The 23,087-nt window shown below is 41.0% G+C and overlaps 1 pseudogene across 1 annotated transcript; it reads left to right on the top strand.

Moving 5' to 3' along the window:
• The first annotated feature begins 673 nt into the window (after positions 1 to 673).
• LOC149129216 (protein ST7 homolog) lies at positions 674 to 21,909 on the top strand (annotated as a pseudogene). The gene is made up of 12 exons (XR_016240259.1): positions 674 to 848; positions 1,909 to 2,079; positions 3,634 to 3,718; positions 8,563 to 8,645; positions 9,406 to 9,503; positions 10,307 to 10,421; positions 11,903 to 11,975; positions 12,690 to 12,789; positions 15,395 to 15,545; positions 17,010 to 17,102; positions 18,160 to 18,299; positions 19,960 to 21,909. The product of XR_016240259.1 is annotated as a protein ST7 homolog (transcript).
• Positions 21,910 to 23,087: the final 1,178 nt, after the last annotated feature.

Here is a 23,087-nt window from a genome sequence, read left to right as displayed (position 1 = left end):
TGTATTTTACCTCCTATACAAGGGCGCATGGCTCAATGGTTAGAGTGTCCTGCTCACAATCATGAGGTAGTGAGTTTGATTCCCGGACCAGGCTGTGTGTTGTGTTCTTGAGCAAGACTCTGTTTCACATCTGTGTTTGTCCCCGCAACATCACTTGACAACCAATGTTGGTGTGTTTACACCCATGTAACTTAGCAGTTTGGCAAAAGAGACCAACAGAATACACATACACACACACGCACACACACAAGCACAGATACACGCACGATCCAGCTCTTAATATCGACACAGTTCCAAATTCAAATTCTGCCAAGGTCAACTTTGCCTTTCATCCTTTCAGTGTTGATTGAATAAGTACCAGTTATAAACTGAGGATCAATATAATCAACTTATCTCCTCCCTTGAAATTGCTGGCCTTGTGCCGGAATTTGAAACTGGTTTCTACACAGTTCCACAATCATTATCCTCACCCCGTGTAAGGGACAACATCACAACCACCACCACCACCACCACCACCACCACTGCCACCTTCAACATCTAACCCTGGCCCAAGCCAAGCCCCACGGTGAAGATCCTGTCTGCCCCTCCCTCCATGCTGTTGTATTTATAAAGCTTTTTCTTGTTCATCTCTCTCTCCTCTCACTCACACATCTCTCTCTCTCTCTCACTCCAGATCTTTGAGTGGTGGTACTTCAAAAAGTATGGCACCTCATTCATAGAGCAAGTCTCCATCAACCACCTCTCACCGCTGCTGGGGGGTAGCAGCGGAAGCAACAACAGCAGCAGCACAGGTGACAGCAACGTGTCAGAGGGAGGTAACAGCAACAGCCAACAGCATCATGTGCCAGGTCAGTGTTCATCTTATTGTTGTTGTGTAGCCCTGGGCTTGCCTTAATCCAGCCCCTCTGTGATCAACATCTTGCAAAAACAACCAAGAGCCGGGTATACATCTTAGCTGCACCTGGTTAAGGACCATACAGTATACTGAGGCATACCGTGGCTTATTGCATGTGTTGCAGTGGTTAGAACATCAAGCTCACAGTCATGAGGTAGTGAGTTCGATTCCTGGACCGGGCTGTGTATTGGGTTCTCGAGCAGCTGTAGAAATGAGTTGTGACTCTTCACTGGTGCCAAGCTGTATCGGCCCCTTTGCCTTTCCCTTGGATAACACCAGTGGCGGAGAGAGGAGAGGCTGGTATGCTTGGGTAAACAACCTTGCCTGGACTTGTGCTTTGGAGGGGAACTTTCAAGGCACAGTCCCATGATCACTCATGACTCAAGGGGGTCTTTACGCTTTTTAGTGTCACAGTGTGGACAGGTGCTCTCTCCACTGTTTCTCTATGTCAGTTAAAGGTTTTACTGTGCATGGCAGCTTTAAGGTTTGAAGAATGGTGAATAAGGATCTCTTATTAAAAACCAGTCGATTGTGTTTCATCATTATCATCGTTTAACGTCCGCTTTCCATGCTGGCATGGGTTGGACAGTTTGACGGAGGACTGGCAAGCCAGGAGGCTGCACCAGGTTCCAGTCTGATCTGGCAAGGTTTCTACAGCTGGATGCCTTTCCTAATGCCAACCACTCTGAGAATGTAGCAGGTGCTTTTTATGTGCCACCAGCATGGGAGCCAGTCCGGCGGCACTGGCATCAGCCATGTTCGGATGGTACTTTTTACATGCCACCAGCACAGGAGCCAGTGGTATTTCATTTATCGACCCCCCAAAAGGATGACTGAAATGCCACGAAGCATTTCATTCAGCCCAATAACAATTCTACCAGCTAACCGCCGCCTTTGTAGTAAAAAATATTAACAGTAATTCCCGATTCCTCTTAGACTATTCCTCTTTGAAAATGTCTTTGATTCTTTTTGTTGATTGTCTTTTCTTTCTTTCTGCTGTTTCTGTCCAACAGAGTGTAAGCTATGGCGAAATCCGCTCAACCTCTTTCGAGGTGCCGAATACCAGCGATTCACATGGGAAATGGACAAAGAGCTGCTCACTTATTATGATATGAACTTGTCAGCGCAGGATCACCAGACGTTCTTCACATGTGATGGAGATGCTGGCAAACAGGAATATGAGAGTGGGTACACTTTTGTTAGTTTTTACTGAGGCTGTTGTTGTTGTTGGTGGTGGTGGTGGTGCGAAGGGACATGATGTATATATTTCATGTGCGTGTTTCTGTGTGTGTCCTTCCTTGGGCCCTGAACTTCTGATGGAATCTTAGGGAGGTGGAGGCAGTTCTTCATGACATATGGCAAGGACTGATTTGTTCCACAAACAAGAAGAACTAACTAATATAGTAATAATAATAATAATAATCTTTACATGGAATTAATAAATATTATAACGTATCACTATGTGTGTTTCCACAAACCATGTTTCTTAAGATTACAGCCTCCCAGAAATACCATCTTTGATCTGAAGAAACATGATTTGTGGAAATGCACATTGGGATGCATTAAAATATTTATAAATTCCATCCAAGGATTATTATTATTATGATTTTTATTATTATTATATCAGCACAGCTCGGTGCAACTCGAAAACACCTGGTATTGCCATTTGGCATAATTAGGCTGTAACTGGCCTAATTAATAGTATAAGAGTTTATTTTCATATTGCAAATGTCTCTTGTAAACGAAATTAAAGGCTTGGTGTTTAGCGTGTTGCACTCACAATTGCAAAATCATGGGTTCAGTTCCCAGACCAGGTGTTGTGTTGTGTTGTTGAGCAAAGTACTTCACTTCATATTGCTCTGCAATCATTTTGTCATCTGATGTGTGGCACCCAGTTGCACCTGTACAGGTAATGTCGATTTGATGGAGGGAGTGAACTTATGTCTACACAAACATTTGATCACTACAGAGAAACCCTCTGTGTGTGCGTGTGTATGTATGAGGTGGGTGCTGAAAAGTTCCTGGTTTTTAAGGGTGTCATGAAAGGCCTGGTTGGAGGCCCAACCTTCCAAGTTCTTTTACAGGTCTTAGAAAAACTGAAGGACCCCTGTGTTAAGTCAGTGAATCTGAAAGGGGGAATATGTTGAATGAAATTATAAATAACTGATCCTCCTGGATTTTCTTTCACCCAAAGCCAAGAACTTTGCAGCACAGGTGCAGGAGTGGCTGTGTGGTAAGTAGCTTGCTTACAAACCACATGGTTCAGGGTTCAATTCCACTGCATGGCACCCTGGGAAAGTGTCTGCTACTATAGCCTCAGGCCAACCAAAGCCCAGTCAGTGGATTTGGCAGATGGAAACTGAAAGAAGCCCATTGTGTGTGTGTGTGTGTGTGTGTGTGTGTGTGTTTGTCCCCTCATCATCACTTTGACAACTGCTAAGTCCCCGTAATGTAGCAGTTCAGCAGAAGAGATCAATAGAATAAGTCCTGGGGTTTGATTTGCTTGACTAAAGGTGGTGCTCCAGCATGGCTACAGTCAAATGATTGAAATTTTAAAAAAATGAAAGACTAAATCCCTTGTGTATGTATATGTATGTAGATAATTGTGTATGTGTGTGTGTGTATATGTCTGCATATGTATATCTGTGTGTGTGTGTGTGTGTGTGTGTTTTCTTTTTGCTACCTTACCCACTCACACCTCCCACCATACGTCTCTCTCTTTCTCTCTTTCCCTTCAGTTATGCAGATGGCCTGACGAGAGAGAAACCCCAAAGTGAGAATACGAGAGGCCCACAGAGTAAGTCTGGCTTTGACTTTCATATTGTAACATAAGTATCCTTTTACGTCTATTTTTCCATGCTGGCATGGGTTGGGAGCATACATATTCTTGATACACTGCTTTACAGTCAGTTGCCTTTCCAGTTGTATACATATATGTACATATATAGATAAATGAATATATTTTTAATTCATTCCAAGTCGTTGACTGGTTTAGTTTGATTAAGAACAAGAAATGGCACTAAGTTTATCCAGTTTGACATTTCTAGTTTCTATCAACCCAATCCTACTTAACAAGCTACTCTGGCTCACTCACAACAAAGCAGGTCTCACCAAGGATGAAATTAAGGATGTGTTGGCCGCCAGGAAATCGATTATTAAATTCGATAACAAGCTATGGCCCTCCGTAAAGATACACCTGACAATTTTGATGTCACAATGAGAAGTTCTGATTCAGCACAAATCGCTGCTTTGGTCCGTATATATTCTCTTTCTGAAATGGCTGACCAATTCCCAAACATCAATGGTGATCTATACCATGATGATTGTCTACTCTACCTTCAAAATGCTTCTAACCAAAAACTACAAAGGGTTAGGAGCAGCTTAGTTAAATTTTTCCGAAACATGGACTGAAGCATTGTTTTTGATGATGATATAACTAAAGCCAACTTTGTGGATATCACCCTTAACTTGCATAATGACTCATATTTCCCATACCACAAACCCTCAACTAATTTAAAATATATTATCTCTTTCAATTATCACTCTGAGACTATTACAAAGGGGCTTAAATAACGGTTATCTCCCTTAAGCTGCAGAAATACAATATTCGATTTGGTTGTTCGAAATGAAATTAAAATCATTAATATCGTTACAACTTGATGTCATGTCCTAATTAATAGAGGTAGAATTAATGTCAACAGGGTTAATACAGGTAATTTTTTCTTTATAGCCTCCTTTAAGTCACATTAACAGATAATCTAGAAAGTCTAAGTGAAACTACCTTTGACATTATATCTACTAATGAATTTTTAAAAAAGACTTAGCAGTGTTCCCTTCGTCATATACACAGTCATCACATTCTGTTAAAATGTCTTATTGATGTGATTGGTTTCTTTCCCTGCTGAGAAGATTGCATTGTTTTACACCATTTCATTCTTTCTGGAATAATACCAATGTTGTCTTCAAAGCATATGTCAGAAGTAAAAAGAATTTGACTAACACCTGCGTTTAACTCCATTTATTTATTTATCTTTCTTATACAAAACATTTCACCTTAACCTGGAGTTTCTACCTTTATAAACAGGTTGTTACATTCTTGTTACTTGCGTGCATCTTTGCTACCCTGGTAGCTGTTTATTTATTTTTCTGTGTTATTTGTAAACACTGAAAAAACACACATACATACATACATATATATATATATATATATAGACACATACAATAGGAATACAAAATACAAAATGGCTGATAGTTAGCAAGGTGAGACACACATAAGAAAGAAGAAAACAAAGGACCACTGATGAGGTCACAGAAGTGTGACGAAAGAACTCTGGCCGAAATAAGATTAAGATTAATGTAATATAAGGCTGAAGCAAATTAACACCAAATATACAGTGCGTGTGTTTTTATTGGCTAAACTGGCAATATGACCATCCCCAAGTACAACAACATATATATATATATATACATATATATATATATATATATATATATATATATGCATGTATACATAAATGTATGTTTATATATATGCATCATCATCATCATCATCATCATCGTTTAACGTCCGCTTTCCATGCTAGCATGGGTTGGACGATTTGACTGAGGACTGGTGAAACCGGATGGCAACACCAGGCTCCAGTCTGATTTGGCAGAGTTTCTACAGCTGGATGCCCTTCCTAACGCCAACCACTCAGAGAGTGTAGTGGGTGCTTTTACGTGTCACCCGCACGAAAACGGCCACGCTCGAAATGGTGTCTTTTATGTGCCACCCGCACAAGCCAGTCCAGGGGCACTGGCAACGATCTCGCTCGAAAATCCTACAGGAGCCAGTCAGGCGGTACTGGCAACGGCCACGCTCAAAATGGTGCATCTCATGTGCCACCCGCACAAGAACCAGTCCAGGGGCACTGGCAACGATCTTACTTGGCTTGCCGGGTCTTCTCACGCACAGCCCATTTCCAAAGGTCTCGGTCCGTAGTCATCGCCTCGGTGAGGCCCAATGTACGAAGGTCTTGCCTCACCACCTCAGCCCAGGTCTTCCTGGGCCTACCTCTTCCACGGGTTCCCTCAACTGTTAGGGTGTGGCACTTTTTCACGCAGCTATCCTCCTCCATTCTCACCACATGTCCATACCAGCGCAATCGTCTCTCTTGCACGCCACAACTGATGCTTCTAATGTTCAGCTTTTCTCTCAAGATACTTACACTCTGACGGGTATTCACATTGACATTACACATCCAACGGAGCATACTGGCTTCATTCCTTGCGAGCTTACGTATGTCCTCAGCAGTTACAGCCCATGTTTCACTGCCATGTAGCATGGTTGTTCGTACGCATGCGTCATACAGTCTGCCTTTTACTCTGAGTGAGAGTCCCTTTGTCGCCAGCAGGGGTAAGAGCTCTCTAAACTTTGCCCAGGCTATTCTTATTCTAGCAGCTACACTTTCAGCGCACCCACCCCCACTACTAACTTGGTCGCCCAGATAGCGGAAGCTATCGACTACCTCTAGTTTTTCACCCTGGAATGAGATAGAAGTTGTTTCCTGTTTGTTTGCAGTCTTTATTGCACCTGAACATCTGCCACAAACAAAAACTAACTTGCTAGTTAACCTGCCTTTGATGTTGCTGCACCTCTTATGTGTCCATAGCTTGCACCGGGTACATCTTATAGAGTTACTACCTACTCCTTTTCTACATACTGAGCAGGGCCATCTACCTGAAGGGGTTTGTGTTTTATCTACCTTCCTACTTATTAGGATTTTGGTTTTAGCTAGGTTGACTCTAAGGCCCTTCAATTCTAGACCTTGCTTCCACACCTGAAACTTCTCCTCTAGTTCTGATAGTGACTCCGCAATTAGGGCAAGGTCATCAGCATAGAGGAGCTCCCAGGGGCAACCTGTCTTGAACTCCTCTGTGATTGCCTGGAGGACTATGGTAAATAATAGGGGGCTGAGGACGGAACCTTGGTGGACCCCTACCTCTACCCGGAATTCATTGCTGTACTCATTTCCAACCCTCACCTTACTGGCCGCATCTCTGTACATGGCTCGCACAGCTCTCACTAGCCATTCTTCTATCCCAAGTTTCCTCATTGACCACCAGATAAGGGATCGGGGGACCCTGTCAAAGGCTTTCTCCATGTCAACGAAAGCCAGGTACAGAGGTTTATCCTTGGCTAGGTATTTCTCTTGCAACTGTCTCACTAGAAATAAGGCATCAGTAGTGCTTTTACCTGGCACGAACCCAAACTGCATCTCATCTAAATTGATTCGCTCCCTAATTAGTTGGGCTATGACCCTCTCTGTAACTTTCATGCATATATATTATATATATCTATATTTATATATGTATGTATATATACACCCACACATATACATATACATACACACACATGCGCATGCATGCATACATGCACATACACATGTACACACACATGCATGCACATACAAATGCAGTAAACGCACATATACCTCCCCATACAACCCCTCATTCACATGCACACATAAAATACACACGCACATGTATACACACACATGTACACACGCACATACACTCACGCACAAACATATATACACCCGCAGTTTTGCTATCATTCCTATGACAACAGGTATTGTTTTAGTCTTCATCTGCCTATCTATCTATCCATCTGCCTATCTATCTATCTATCTATCTATCTATCCATCTGCCTATCTATCTATCTATCTATCTATCTATCCATCTGCCTATCTATCTATCTATCCATCTGCCTATCTATCTATCTATCTATCCATGACCGTTCGGGATAAGCTCTATAGACACGGCTCGCGAAAAACGGGGCCGACCTGCCCGAGATGCAGTCAGAGCAACGAAACCGTTCTGCACGCACTCGTGCAGTGTCCAACCATTTCGGAGCTGTGGGCTTATGTCGAACGACTGCTGTCATGTGTGGGACGAGTCGGTTTATCAACCGAGTCTATCGTCAATATCGTCACGCCTCCTTCCTTTAAACGGGAAGGAAGAGCTGTATTTATCGTGCTTGTGGCTATGGCGAAAGAATGCATCTGGTGGACGCGTCTGAAAGGATTAGAGACAAACACTTTCCTCTCTGGTCAATCTCTCATCAACTTTTTCAAGTATCACTTGAAAAGGAAGGTGAGAGTAGAGAGGCAAGTGTTGTCTAGCAAATGTTTCGAAAAAAGATGGATACATGTAGCAAGAATGGCACGTATAAATGACGAAGCCACCTTGACCATGATTCTATAAAACGTTTTAAAATTTTGTAAACAGAGAGTTACTTACGTTTCTTGCATAAATAAAAGAAATTTTATTTAACAAATTGTGACACTAAGGACCGAGGTTACCGTGGTCTTTTCGTAGGTTTTTCTTTCCACGGATAACCTCCCCATTTATTGGGAATTTTCTGTATTATTTCGTATTTTTGTAAATACCCCAAACGTTTTACTTTTTTTTGTTTTCATCGTTGTCCCCACTTTTGTTTGTTTTTTTTCTGCTTTGTTTTCGCCCCCCTCTACATTTGTATTTTGTCCCTTCTATGTTGAACCCTGTGTGGCTAATAAAGAAACATATCTATCTATCTATCTATCCATCTGCCTATCTATCTATCTAGCTATCTATCTATCTATCTATCTATCTATCTATCTATCTATCTGTCTATATAATTTCAGGCTAGCATACAAATATGCAGAGATCAGCTATAAAAAGTCACAACAGACATGTCAGCAGTCACTGATGCATGACACAGCACACAGTAAGTAGAGAGATGTGGAATGTTGTGTGGCCTCGGGTCGAGTATGGCATTGGGTGGGTTAGGGTTAGGGTCCAAGTGGTGTGTGGAGGTAGGTGTAGTGTGGCACTCAGTGGAGTATAGAAGAGGTAATGTGCAGTGGTCAGGTCACTGTTATGCATCACTGGTAACATGTAACCCAGTACAAGTTGTTGCATGGTTGGGTGGTCACTGATGGTGGTGGTGGTGGTAGTAGTAATGTTGGTGTGCAGATTGTTGTTTCTTCATCATTGTTACTGTTTCTTCTTCCATGCTGGCATGGGTTGGACGAGACTTTGTTGTTGAGTCAGTACTTCAGGTCCTCCTCACCCCTTCCTTTATTCCAACAGTCTACACTCATTAAAACTGCTGATTGTATCTAATTAGTGAACCTGCGATGTTTGATTCATGTAAAATGATGTTGTCGTTGTTGCCGGTGACGTGTGTGTGTGTGTGTGTGTGTGTGTGTGTGTCTTATGCTCTTTGTGTAGGTGAGTGTAGGGGCTGACGAGTGGACTCCCTCAGCATTGTGGATCCCAACATCCAGATGGCTGAGCTGTTCAGTGTGGAATGACTTGCAGGAGCTTTATGTGATGTCATCAACAATGGATGTGGGGGGGGGGACCAAACATGAGATGCTCATCTGAGTGAAATGGAAGTACGAAGCTCAAAGCAACGTTCTTCTCTTTCATATTCACACGTCCGGCATTGATGAAACCACCTTCTCTTATCTCTGTCTTTTCAGGAAGAGACACCAATGTTCTAGTTTACATCAAAAGACGGCTGGCCATGTGTGCACGGAAACTCGGCCGGACAAAGGAAGCTGTGAAAATGATGAGAGATGTAAGTGCCAATGATTTTTCAAGCATTCTTAAATTTTCTGCAATCTTCTGGGACTTTCTGGGATTTTCTGAAACTTTCTAGAACAATATGAGATTTCTCTGGACCCTCCTACATACAACACAGTGTTGGGGGCTGAGTGGGTGGGGCTGTATTTTTATTATCATCATTTACTGTTTGTTTTTCATGCTGGCATAGACTGGACAGTTTGACGGGACCTGGCAATGACGGGAGCTGTACCAGGCTCCATTATGTTTTGACATGGTTTCTGTGCTTTGATGCCCTTCCTAACACCAATCACTTTACAAGGGGTACTGGGTGCTTTTGATGTGGCACCAACACCCGAGGACAGATTTGTGCCAGTTGAGAGATTAAAGATATAGAGATTATAGCTCTAATCTTGTGTATGAAAGCAGTAGATTGGCAGAATTGTTAAACCATCAGATATTGTTGTTGTTTTTTTGGGTTATGGCCTATAGAGTCAAGATTTTATTTTTAAGAATTCAACTCTTGCAAAGAAATCAGTGAAATTTCACAGCTTATATTTCGTAGGTTGAGTTGACAACATAAACTTGTAATATTTGAAATATAGAGCTGAACAGTAATAACCAGCTTTTCCATGTTTTCAGTTTTTGTGATGCAGTCCCCCCTCCCCCCTTTTTTTTTGTTTTGGCAACACAGCTCCATTGCCTGTTTCAGCTTTTTTATTTTTCCTGTAACATGCTTCAACCCACCTTTGTGTGTTTTTTTTTCCTCTTTCAATACAGTCCAATCAACTGCCTCCATCTTTATGAATCTCATTTCAGTTAATGGAAGAATTCCCAATGATGAACCTGTTCACAATTCATGAAAACCTCATAGAAGATCTCCTAGAACTACAGGCTTACTCAGATGTACAAGCAGTATTAGCAAAATATGATGGTCAGTAAAATATTAACCCTACTACATGTTTATCTTAATTATCTTAACATCATCATCATAATTGTCATTTTTACATTTGTTGTATTCAGACTTAAGAGCAGGGATATAATTAACAATCTGGGGAGAAATAAATGTTGATAGGACTGGTCCCTGTTGTATACACAGCTTGTGTGTCCTACACTATGAAGGGGAAACGTTTCGTGGTAGATCTTCACACAATTATGAACTCTCTACATTTGATCTTGTATTGTGTGGCTTGAAAGAAACCTTGTTAGTCTGTGAAGGTTTTTCTGTTTTTTTTTTTTTTTGTTGAAAGTAATGTGGTAAAGAAGGTGAAGAGAAGAGAGAGAACTCTGACAAAAGAAGGGCTAGAATGGGGTGAAGAGAATAAGAGTACAGAAACGAGAGAAATGATGTTGGGTTTATTGAGTCAGGTCTAGTAATAGAAGTAGATTGTATGTGTGTGTGTGTGTGTATGTATATATAAAGATAGATAAAGCCAGTCTATGAGATTACCCTGAGTTTCTTATCCATAGAGTGCTTAGCTTTACAGGGTATCATCAGACCCCAAAACCTGTTGGCACATAGCCTCTGTAGTGAGTGGCCCCGTGACTATAGAGGCCATGCACCGACTGGTTTTAATCTCGTAGACTGGCCTTGTCTCTCTTTACAATATACTGCTCTATAACTTAGAGCATGCTTCTTTTTACAATTTATGTTTTACCGATAAACCAGACACACACACACACACATATACATATGCACATTTATATAAATATACATACACACACACACACACATGTATATACATACATGCACACACACACACACACACAGAAATACATACATGTGTGTGAGTGTGTACATATCTCTGTATTTGTCTGTGTCCCACCCACAGACCCACTCCATCCTTGCTTCACAACACCAGAGACTGGCAGACTAAGCACCAAACTTAAAAAGAAGAGGTTCTTTCTTCTAAAAGTCCCAGGTTGAGAACAAAAACCCACAGGCACATTGAATCTGTGTGCGTGTGTGCGTGGGTGTCTGTTTCATTTCTACTCTTGGCACAAGGCCTGAAATTTTGGGTAGAGGGCCAGTCAATTTATATCAACCCCAGTACATAAACTGGTACTTAATTTATTGACCCTGAAAGGATGAAAGGCAAAGTCAACCTTGCTGAGATTTGAACTCAGAATGTAAAGACAGACGGAATACCACAGCATTTCGCCTGGCATGCTAACGTTTCTGCCAGCTCGCCACTTTGTGTGAGTGTCTGTTGATATTTGGGCAGTGATTGAAAACGAAGCCACCATTCATTCAAGCTATGTCTCTTGTGTTCATTCTCTCTCTCTCTCTCACACACACACACACACACACACGTATTTGACTTTATACACACCTTATATCAATACATGTATTGACACACACACACACACATGTAGATATTTGATTTTATTCATACCCTATGTATATATTAACAGATATAAATCTTCCAAAGTCAGCTACAATATGTTACACAGCAGCATTACTAAAAGCCCAAGCTGTAGCAGACAAGTAAGTAACCTTTTTAACTTGTTGTTGTTGTTGTTGTGTCAGAGCTAAACTAGATTGAAAGACATTCCAGCTATGATCATCCTGTGTGATTTTTAAACTGTCTAGAACTATGTTATCAACTGTATCTTTCCTCCATTGAAGTTTCAGAAAGGATTTAGCTGTGATTACTAAGCCAGTCGAGTGACCCCTTACAGGCTATCAGTGGTTAAGTACAGCCTTCCCTCAATCACTTGAGTGACTCGGCCAAGTTTTCTTCATTGGTCGAGTGCAACAAAATTGATGTTTTGGCTGACTGAGTTGAGTATGAAACTTTCCTTAGTGACTTGAGTGACTGAGATGAGTGCAGGCGTCTCTCATTGGCTGCACCAAACCAATGGAGGCAAGAGTAAAATTTATTGATGGAAAGCCTTCCAACGATGCCAGCCACCTTTTGAATTTCACTCAAATACTAGAAGTACAAACTTTGAGGATTTAGTGAAAGCAAACATTTTCAAATACTTTCTAGTTTGATCAAATCTTCTTCTCTCACTGGCCACATTACACACCTGCCTTTCTCTCTGATTACATTTCACATTTCTCAGTGATCTAATCGGGAAGGAGTGTTCACCCAACAGGTCATCCCAACTCAAATCAATTCCCACCCAAAGCTGCCCAGTTTCTGTCTGGTCAATAAGGTTTTGTGGCTGTTTATTTTGTTATTGATTTTCTTTACAGATTTTCCCCAGATGTTGCTTCTAAAAGAGGTCTCAGCTCAGCAGAGATGTCAAAATTATCCCATACTTTTGCTACGACATATCTTTATTATTGTCACACTGCCTTATGCGCATGCTTGCTTCTAGTTGGTACTATTAAGCTCACGTAAATGAAGTTTGAGCCTGATCGTACCACATAAGCATGGCCACTCCACAAGCCATGTGCACCAAAGAAGAACAAAGAGCAGTGATCCAGTTTCTCTGGTCGGAAGGTGTGTCAGGTGCTGGAATTCAAAGTGAGGTTTTAGCACAACATCGGGACAGTGAACTACCATGTAGAAGTGTGTGTGTGGGGGTGGATTGAGAAGTTTAGTTGTGATTGGAAAGGCATGATGCACAAAGAGGGAGCAGAATGCCCATCAATCTTCACTACTGATGAGAAGATTCAGCAAGCTCGAGAGATGCTAATGATGAACTGGCTCACCATTAATCATCTCTTGGATCACTGCTCTTTGTTCTTCTTTGGTGCACATCGCTAGGGGAGCAGCCATGCTTACACTGTAAAACCAAAAAGAAAAATGGCACGATCTGGCTCCAACTTGGATCATGTCACCACAATACCACCAACTACAAGCATGCATGCGCAGAAAGCCTTGTGACAATAATAATGATATTTTATGACGAAAGTGCAGAAAATGTTTGACTTCCCCTCTTGTATAGGAGTGGCTGTGTGGTAAGTAGCTTGCTCACTAATGACATGGTTCCAGGTTCAGTCCCACTGCATGGCATCTTGGGCAAGTGTCTTCTACTATAGCCTCAGGCTAACCAAAGCTTTATGAGTGGATTTGGTAGACGGAAACTGAAAGAACCCTGCCGTATATATATATATATATATATATATATATATATATATATATATATATATATATATATATATATGCACACACAACTGTAGCGTGGAAGGTGTTTATAAGCCATTTAAGAAACACAAGAACCATTAGATTCACTTCAACATTTAAATATAATTTCCAAAAATATTTTCGTTGCTTTGAGACTGCAACCTGTTCGCTGACAAAATTCCGTGCTGCATCTGCGAAAGTAACAGTTCATGATATATATGTACGTATGTGTGTGTGTATGCATATGTGTACTTGCATATGCATGTGTGCATGCCTATACGCATGTATGTAAGTGTGTACATGAGTATTTAGGTAAGTGTGTAGACATGTTTGTGTGTGTGTACATGTGAACGTATGTTTATGTACTGATATGTGTCAGTTCAAGTTGTATACATGACTTAATTTGTTAACGGTTTTATATATATATATATATATATATATATATAACTTTCATAAGTAATATTCTAAAAGAATATGTAACTGAACTTATATTGAGTGCTCTATTATTTTGAGCAAATAAATATATATATATCTGTGTTTATATTATTAATAAATTCATAAACTTATCAATAATATTCTCAGGAAATCAATATTTAATATTTCGAAAGATATATGTCGAATATGACATGGTAATATAATAAATTTAAAATTTAAAATATAAATATACGAAATATAAATATAAATATATATAAAAATATGAATGTAGATAAAGATACATGTGAATATAAATGCGTATAAAAATTAATGCGTAATTAAGCGTGAATATTGTAAAGTCTAAAATATAAAAAAAGCCTAAAATTTAAAGAATTAAACATCTGATGATCGTTTCGCGGATATTACTATAATCACAATGGGATCAAAAGATCAGCATACTATCAGTAATTCCGCATTTATATTCACATGTATCTTTGTCTACATTCATATTTTTATACATATTTATATTTATGTTTCGTATATTTATATCTTAAATTTTAAATTTATTATATTACCATGTCATATTGGACATATATCTTTCGAAATATTAAATATTGATTTCCTGAGAATATTATTGATAAGTTTATGAATTTATTAATAATATAAACACACACACATATATATCATCATCATCATCATCATCGTTTAACGTCCGCTTTCCATGCTAGCATGGGTTGGACGATTTGACTGAGGACTGGTGAAACCGGATGGCAACACCAGGCTCCAATCTAATTTGGCAGAGTTTCTACAGCTGCATGCCCTTCCTAACGCCAACCACTCAGAGAGTGTAGTGGGTGCTTTTACGTGTCACCCGCACGAAAACAGCCACGCTCGAAATGGTGTCTTTTATGTGCCACCCCATACATAGATGCACACACACACACATATATATGTGTGTGTGTGTGTGCATTTGTCCCTCTCACCACCGTCTAACGGTGAATGGATACAACGTCTTAGATACATATATACATATATAACCATACTTATACATATATACAAGCACACACAATCATATAGACACTTACACACACTCACAAATATACGTATAAAGTATAGACACACGTACGCTTGAAGGACAAAGGTTGGAATTCACATTACGCCCATTGATGATATTGTGATGCAAATGGCTGTAGTCATTTGTTGCTAAGGTGTAGAGGTCATGTTTGGAGTGTCAGTGGGAACATAAATTCACATGTGGTCCCCAATCACATGCATACACACTTTGGGATAGTGTGAACCATGTGTGTGTATGGGCAGATTTGTATGTGTATGTGCACGTGTGAATTCTTATATTCTATGTCCCCTATATGTCCAGATAGTCTCACCTGCTTTCTTATCTTCTCTTATATTTCAGTACCTGCTGGAGATGAAAAGCCTCATACTACCTCCTGAACACATCCTGAAGAGAGGTGACAGCGAGGCCATAGCCTATGCCTTCTTTCACTTACCACATTGGAAATGGGTTGATGGTGCCTTCAACCTCTTACACTGCACATGGGAGGGCAGTAAGTATTGTTGTTGTTGTTGTTTTTAGGGTGGTCCTGGTCTTTGTGGTGGTGGGGTTCAGGGGGTCGCGTGATGACCTGCTGGGCTACATTTCACGCTACATTAATAGCACCACTTACCCACACAACTCTCAAAGAGAATGGACCATATTACACCACACCACCACCACCACCACCACCACTAGATCACACACTGCACCCCACATCCTCACCACTACACCTACCCTACATTGTCCTTCTCAAAATAATCAACCACATCATTAAAATCTTAAAGCTACAAGAGTCATTAAAAACTTTCATCATTTAACATCCATTGTCCATGTTGGTATGGGTTGGACAGTTTGACCGGGGCTACACCAGGTTCCAATCTGATTTGGCAGGGTTCTCTACGGCTGGATGCCCTACCTAACACCAACCACTCCAAAAGTGTAACGGGAGGTTGTATGTGCCATTTGCATGACACGAGTATCTGCCATGACAGCGATTTTACTTGGCTTGATGGGTCTTCTTCTCAGGCACGACATAATGCCAAAGGTGTTGGTCATTACCTCCATTAGGCCAACACTCAAAAGGAGCTTCTCATGTGCCACCAACAGCATCAGCCACTTTGCCTCCGCAAGGCCCAATGCTTGAAAGGTGCTTTTTATGTGCCACCGACACAGGAGGTGCCGGTTACATGACACCAACATCACGCTTTACATTGAAATTGTAGTTGCGGTTGATGCTGGTGTCGCGTAACTGGCACATGAAGGGCACCTTCTGAACACCGGGCTTCACAGAGGCAATGACGAACGACCAAGACCTTGGCATTATGTTGTGCTTGAGAAGAAAAAGATCTGTGAAACCGATTAAAATTGCATTTGTGGCAGAGACTGGTGCCACACAAATGGCACCTGTGCCGGTGGCATGTAAAAGCACCCATCACACTCTGGAAGTGGTTGGCATTAGTAAAGGCATCCAGCCATAGAAACCATGCCAAATCAGACTGGAGCCTGGTCCAGCCTTCCAGCCCAGGTTAAATCACCTAACCCATGCCAGCATGGACAAAGGACATTAAATGACGATGATAATGATGATTTCACTGAGTAATCTGAATAGAAAAGGGTTATACATACATACATACATATATATATATATATATATATATATATATATACATATATATATATATATATATATATATGTACATATCTCCCTTTAGCATTTAAGCCAGCCATATCTGGGTCCCTAATATTGAACCTGTTTTTTTGTCCAAACTAGCCAGATCAGCCTTCTCACACTTACCATGCAATGTCATTTTAAAACTAAACAATCACATCATTGAAAACTGAAAGCTATGAGATAATCCAGGATTAATTCAAAACGGGAAATAAATAAGGATTAGATTTGACAGAGTAATCTCTGAATGCTGAAAGGGTCAATCCATTCTGTAATAACAGCTGTTTCTCTTTTCTTTCTCCACAGCTTTCCGTATGATCCCTTATCCTCTGGAGAAGGGTCACCTTTTTTATCCCTACCCCACCTGTACAGAAAGCATCGATAGAGAACTTTTACCATGTAAGTACCTCTGCTAAATTCTTCTTCCTAGCATCATCAAATTATTGACAAAATAACCGGTTGAGCATCAGACAAAATATCCTGTAGTGTTTCATTATGGCTCTTTACATCCATCCGTCTTCTCCACCACCACTTCTGAGGGGATTGTTGAGGTAAGAGGCCTCAGGCCCCTCCTCGATAGGGTCCTATGAGAAGTATCCAAGTCTCCTGCCAGTTGTAGGGTTGGAGTCCTTAGACCCCTCCTCCATAGGGTCCTATCAGAAGCAAACATCTTTATACTTTCTGGCTGGATTCCCAAGAATGACCACCTGAGACTATGGATATTGTACAACCATTTCTTTCTTGTTCCACCCCAGGACTCCTGCTGGCTCACTCTGCTTTGGGCAAGTGTCTTCTACTATAGCCTTGGGCCGACCAAAGCCTTGTGATTGGATTTGGTAGACAGAAACTGAAAGAAGTCCGTCGTATATATGTGTATATATATATATATATATATATATATGTTTGTATGTCTGTGTTTGTTCCCCTCTCCCAACATCACTTGACAACTGATGGTGGTGTGTTTACATCTCTGTAACTTAGTGGTTCGGCAAAAGGGACCTATAGAATAAGTACTAGGCTTACGAAAAATAAGTCCTGGGGTCGATTTCCTCAACTAAAGGTGGTGCTCCAGCTTGGCCATTGTCAAAGGACTGAAACAAGTTTTAAAATAAACGAATAAGATTGGGGTGGGGTAAAAAGGAAAGAAAATTCACACTGACAATTGTACTTCTCAATGTTCTTCTGACCAGTGAAGACAATGTTTTGCCCTTTCTGCAGGGATCATCCTCAAACATTTTCAGTTCCTTTTTTTGATCATTGCAAGTGCCCCATACAATCACTGGTATCTAACCATCTTGAGATGCCACATCTTTTCAATTTCAATGAGCGAATTTTATATTTTCTGGGCTTATCAAATTCTTTTGCCGAGATATTATGGTCACAAGGTATGTATATGTCAATTAGTAAACAGACTTTATTGTTATTATTATTATTATTATTATCATTATTATTTCAGCCTTCCATGAGGTGTCTGTGTATCCCAAAAAGGAACTTCCATTCTTCATCCTCTTCACAGCCGGTCTCTGTTCCTTCACAGCACTCCTGGCACTCCTCACACACCAATACCCAGAACCCATGGGAACTGTTGCTAAAACGGTAAGTTCAAATTCCACCAAAATCGACTTTGCTTTCATCCTTTCAGGGTTGATGGAATAAGTACCAGTTATGCACTGGGGTCGATGTAATTGACTTACCTGCCTCCCCTGGAATTGCTGGTCTTGTGCTAAAGTTTGAAACGATCATTATTACTATAATTTTGTTTGTCATTCTGTTACTTAGCTTGTCTGTAATGCTTTCATGTGATTAGTTGAAGAGGGAGACAGAAAGAGGGAGAGAGAAGCAGCCATGATATGATGCGGTTAAAAAAAGTTAGTTGATGAGGAGAGTTAGGAGTAAAATTTTAGCAGAGAGGTGATGTTTTGAGGTCAAAGAGAGGCAGAGAGAGATGATGGTGGTGGTGGTAGTGGAGGTGCTGGTGAATTGAAATATGTATTGGCTCTGACCCCTCACCTTGGCTCATATATTATCGATGATGTGGTTTTCAGAGTATACCATGTTGCATTAAATTGTTACCCCTGTGAAACTGTGCCCCCCTATATTTTACATCTAAAATTATTTTTTTTTTTTACTATTTTTATTTTCTGGATAGGAAATTGTGACCGTGTAAATTTTGAAATGTAATTTTTTTTTTTTTTTCTGAATGGAAAAAAGCAGAAAATAATTCTATGAGTGCTGTGTATTAAGTCTTGGACAAGTGTCATCTACTATAGTCTTGGGCCGACTAAAACCTTGTGAGTGGATTTGGTAGATGGAAACTGAAAGAAGCCCATCGTATATATGTATATATATATATATATATATATATATATATATATATATATATATATATGTTTGTGTGTGTGTTTTTCCCCAGAACATCACTTGACAACTGATGCTGGTGTGTTTACGTCCCCGTAACTTAGCGGTTCAGCAAAAGAGATCAATAGAATAAGTACTAGGCTTACAAAGAATAAGTCCTGGGGTCGATTTGCTCGACTAAAGGCGGTGCTCCAGCATGGCTGCAGCCAAATGACTGAAACAAGTAAAAGAGTAATTATTCATTGTATTCCGTCCAATTTCCTTTGCTTTCCAATGATTAGCAGATGAGAGACTATCTTCTGATACAGACACAACTCGGGTTATGCTTTCAGGTTTCTTGGAATAAAGCTTTCAGAAATAACCCAATAAGTCTACCATTAATTCTGTGAAATATTCCCAATAATTAATGCGATGGAGGCAGTGAGATGGCAGCACCGTTAGTACGCCAGGCAAAATACTGAGCAGCATTTTGTTCATCTTTACATTCTGTGTTCAACTTTGCCTTTCATCCTTTTGAGGTTGATGAAATAAGTACCAGTTGCATACTGAGATCAATGTGATCGACCGTCCCCCGTCCCCACAAAATCCAGGCCTTGTGCTTACACTAGAAATTATTATTATTATTAAGGTGTTAAGCTGGCAGAATTGTTAGCACGCTAGACGAAATGCTTTGTGGTGTTTTGCCTGTCGCTATGTTCTGAGTTCAAATTCCACCGAGGCTGACATAGCCTTTCATCCCTTTGGAGTTGATAAATTAAGTACCAGTTGCAAACTGGGGTCGATGTACTCGATTATTCCTCCCCCCCCCCAAAAAAAAAATTGTAGGCCTTGTGCCTGTAACAGAAATGATTATTTTTACTATGATTATATTTGTGTTCTCTCTCTTTATTCTGCTCAGGTCCTGGGTTGGATGTATCTTCCAATCAGCTGCCTCATAGAAAACCTCGAAGCCATACTACCATCAAACCTCTTACATCAGCTCTCCAGGATCTAATCTCTGCTCGACCACACTGAAACCTCACCTCACATCACCAAACATCAAACATCATCGTGGTCCCTTCAAACCACCACTTCCTATCCCAAGACTACCATCACCCGCTCTCACTCTCTCTCTGTCTCAGTCTCCCTCCCTCTATCAACCTCCCCCCACAACTTTGTCACATACATAAACACACACACAACTACTAAACTGTGATGACACCGCCCCTCCCCTCTCCGAAAGTCTCCCCTCCCCTCTACCGCCACTTGCACCAACATACAACACCCAATATCCATCAAGCTGTGCTATACAGTCACCTAAACTGTAAAGAACAACAGCCAAATCCCCCTCAAATCACACCCTACTCTCTTATCTATGTATATATGTATGCATGAGCCAATGAGGGAGACCTCTACATGGTAGCTGAACCTGCTAGAAATAGCAACCAAATCTCCCTCAAATCACACCCTACTCTCTTATCTATGTATATATGTATGAGACAATGAGGGAGGCCTCTACATGGTAGCTAGACCTGCTAGAAATAGCAGCCAAATCTCCCTCAAATCACACCCTACTCTCTTATCTATGTATATATGTATGAGCCAATGAGGGAGGCCTCTACATGGTAGCTGGACCTGCTAGAAATAGCAACCAACCCTCCCTCAAATCACACCCTACTCTCTTATCTATGAATATATGTATGTATGAGCCAATGAGGGAGACCTCTACATGGTAGCTAGACCTGCTAGAAATAGCAGCCAAATCTCCCTCAAATCACACCCTACTCTCTTATCTATGTATATATGTATGAGCCAATGAGGGAGGCCTCTACATGGTAGCTGGATCTGCTAGAAATAGCAACCAACCCTCCCTCAAATCACACCCTACTCTCTTATCTATGAATATATGTATGTATGAGCCAATGAGGGAGACCTCTACATGGTAGCTGGACCTGCTAGAAATAGCAACCAAATCTCCCTCAAATCACACCCTACTCTCTTATCTATGTATATATGTATGTATGAGCCAATGAGGGAGACCTCTACATGGTAGCTGAACCTGCTAGAAATAGCAACCAAATCTCCCTCAAATCAGACCCTACTCTCTTATCTATGTATATATGTATGAGCCAATGAGGGAGGCCTCTACATGGTAGCTAGACCTGCTAGAAATAGCAACCAGATCTCCCTCAAATCACACCCTACTCTCTTATCTATGTATATATGTATGTACGAGCCAATGAGGGAGGCCTCTACATGGTAGCTGGACCTGCTAGAAATAGCAACCAAATCTCCCTCAAATCACACTCTACTGTCTTATCTCTGTATGTATGAGCCAATGAGGGACACCTCTACATGGTAGTTACACTTGTTAGAAACAGCAGTCAAATCTCCTTCATATCACACCCTGTCTCAACCACAGGAAGAACACTTATGCCAATGCCATCCTTGATATATGACCAAAAAGCTGGATGGCCATGGCTAGAATTCCTCTGACCATGGTTCTGCTCATTCGGGACTGACCTAGGGCTAAACTACACCAATTCGTCTTTCTCTTTATTTAACTCTCTCCCACTTTCTCCTCAACAACACAATTTAAAACCTACTACAAGCGTACATCCTTCCCCCACACACACACACAACCATCTTATAATATGATTCCCTCTCGTTCACATGTGGGCTCCATCATTCAAACAGGCCCTTTCGGTCCCCCCTCCCATCCGTTCCTCAACCTTTCCATCCATCCAACCTACCAGCTCCTTTACCCACCCTCTCCACACCCCTGCAATATGGACTCTTGGCTATTTTGCCGTTTGAACTCTTCATCCGACCTTTGCTACTTAAATATAAACGTTTTAACTCAACCTGTTGTCTGTGTTTGTTTTATTTATTCCCTTTTACTGGTACAATTAAGGGGGCTGAAATGAAAACAGGGGAAATCTTATCATGTAGTACTATTGTTTACTATTTTCAGCAATACTGCTATATTGTATAAAGTTAAAGTTAAGGATTATTAAGAAGAATAATTATAACAAAAGGATGAAATGTTTTATAAACTTTTACCACAATAGAGGGAGGAAAAGAAAATTATCCAGAAATAGTTTAAGATTTATAAATGTTACAAAACTTAAATACTAACTAATTAGATCATCATCATCATCATCGTTTAACGTCCGCTTTCCATGCTAGCATGGGTTGGACGATTTGACTGAGGACTGGTAAAACTGGATGGCAACACCAGGCTCCAATCTAATTTGGCAGAGTTTCTACAGCTGGATGCCCTTCCTAACGCCAACCACTCAGAGAGTGTAGTGGGTGCTTTTACGTGTCACCCGCACGAAGGCCAGTCAGGCGGTACTGGCAACGGCCATGCTCAAAATAGTGTCTTTTATGTGCCACCTGCACAAGAGCCAGTCCAGGGGCACTGGCAACGATCTCACTTGGCTTGCTGGGTCTTCTCACACACAACACATTTCCAAAGGTCTCGGTCAGTAGTCATCACCTCGCTGAGGCCCAATGTTCAAAGGTCTTGCCTCACCACCTCAGCCCAGGTCTTCCTCTTCCACGGATTCCCTCAACTGTTAGGGTGTGGAACCTTTTCACGCAGCTATCCTCATCCATCCTCACCACATGTCCATACCAGCGCAATCGTCTCTCTTGCACACTACAACTGATGCTTCTTATGTTCAGCTTTTCTCTCAGGATACTTACACACTGACATTACACATCCAACGAAGCATACTGGCTTCATTCCTTGCGAGCTTACGCATGTCCTCAGCAGTCACAGCCCATGTTTCACTGCCATGTAGCATGGCTGTTCGTACACATGCATCATACAGTCTGCCTTTTACCCTGAGTGAGAGTCCCTTTGTCGCCAGCAGAGGTAAGAGCTCTCTAAACTTGGCCCAGGCTACTCTTATTCTAGCAGCTACACTTTCAGTGCACCCACCCCCACTACTAACTTGGTCACCCAGATAGTGGAAGCTATCGACTACCTCTAGTTTTTCTCCCTGAAATGAGATAGAAGTTGTTTCCTGTTTGTTTACA

This window comes from Octopus bimaculoides, unplaced genomic scaffold, assembly GCF_046866305.1.
Source record: "Octopus bimaculoides isolate indiv1 unplaced genomic scaffold, ASM4686630v1 contig105, whole genome shotgun sequence".
Lineage (NCBI taxonomy): Eukaryota > Metazoa > Mollusca > Cephalopoda > Octopoda > Octopodidae > Octopus > Octopus bimaculoides.
This window is presented reverse-complemented; position numbering and strand designations above follow the sequence as displayed.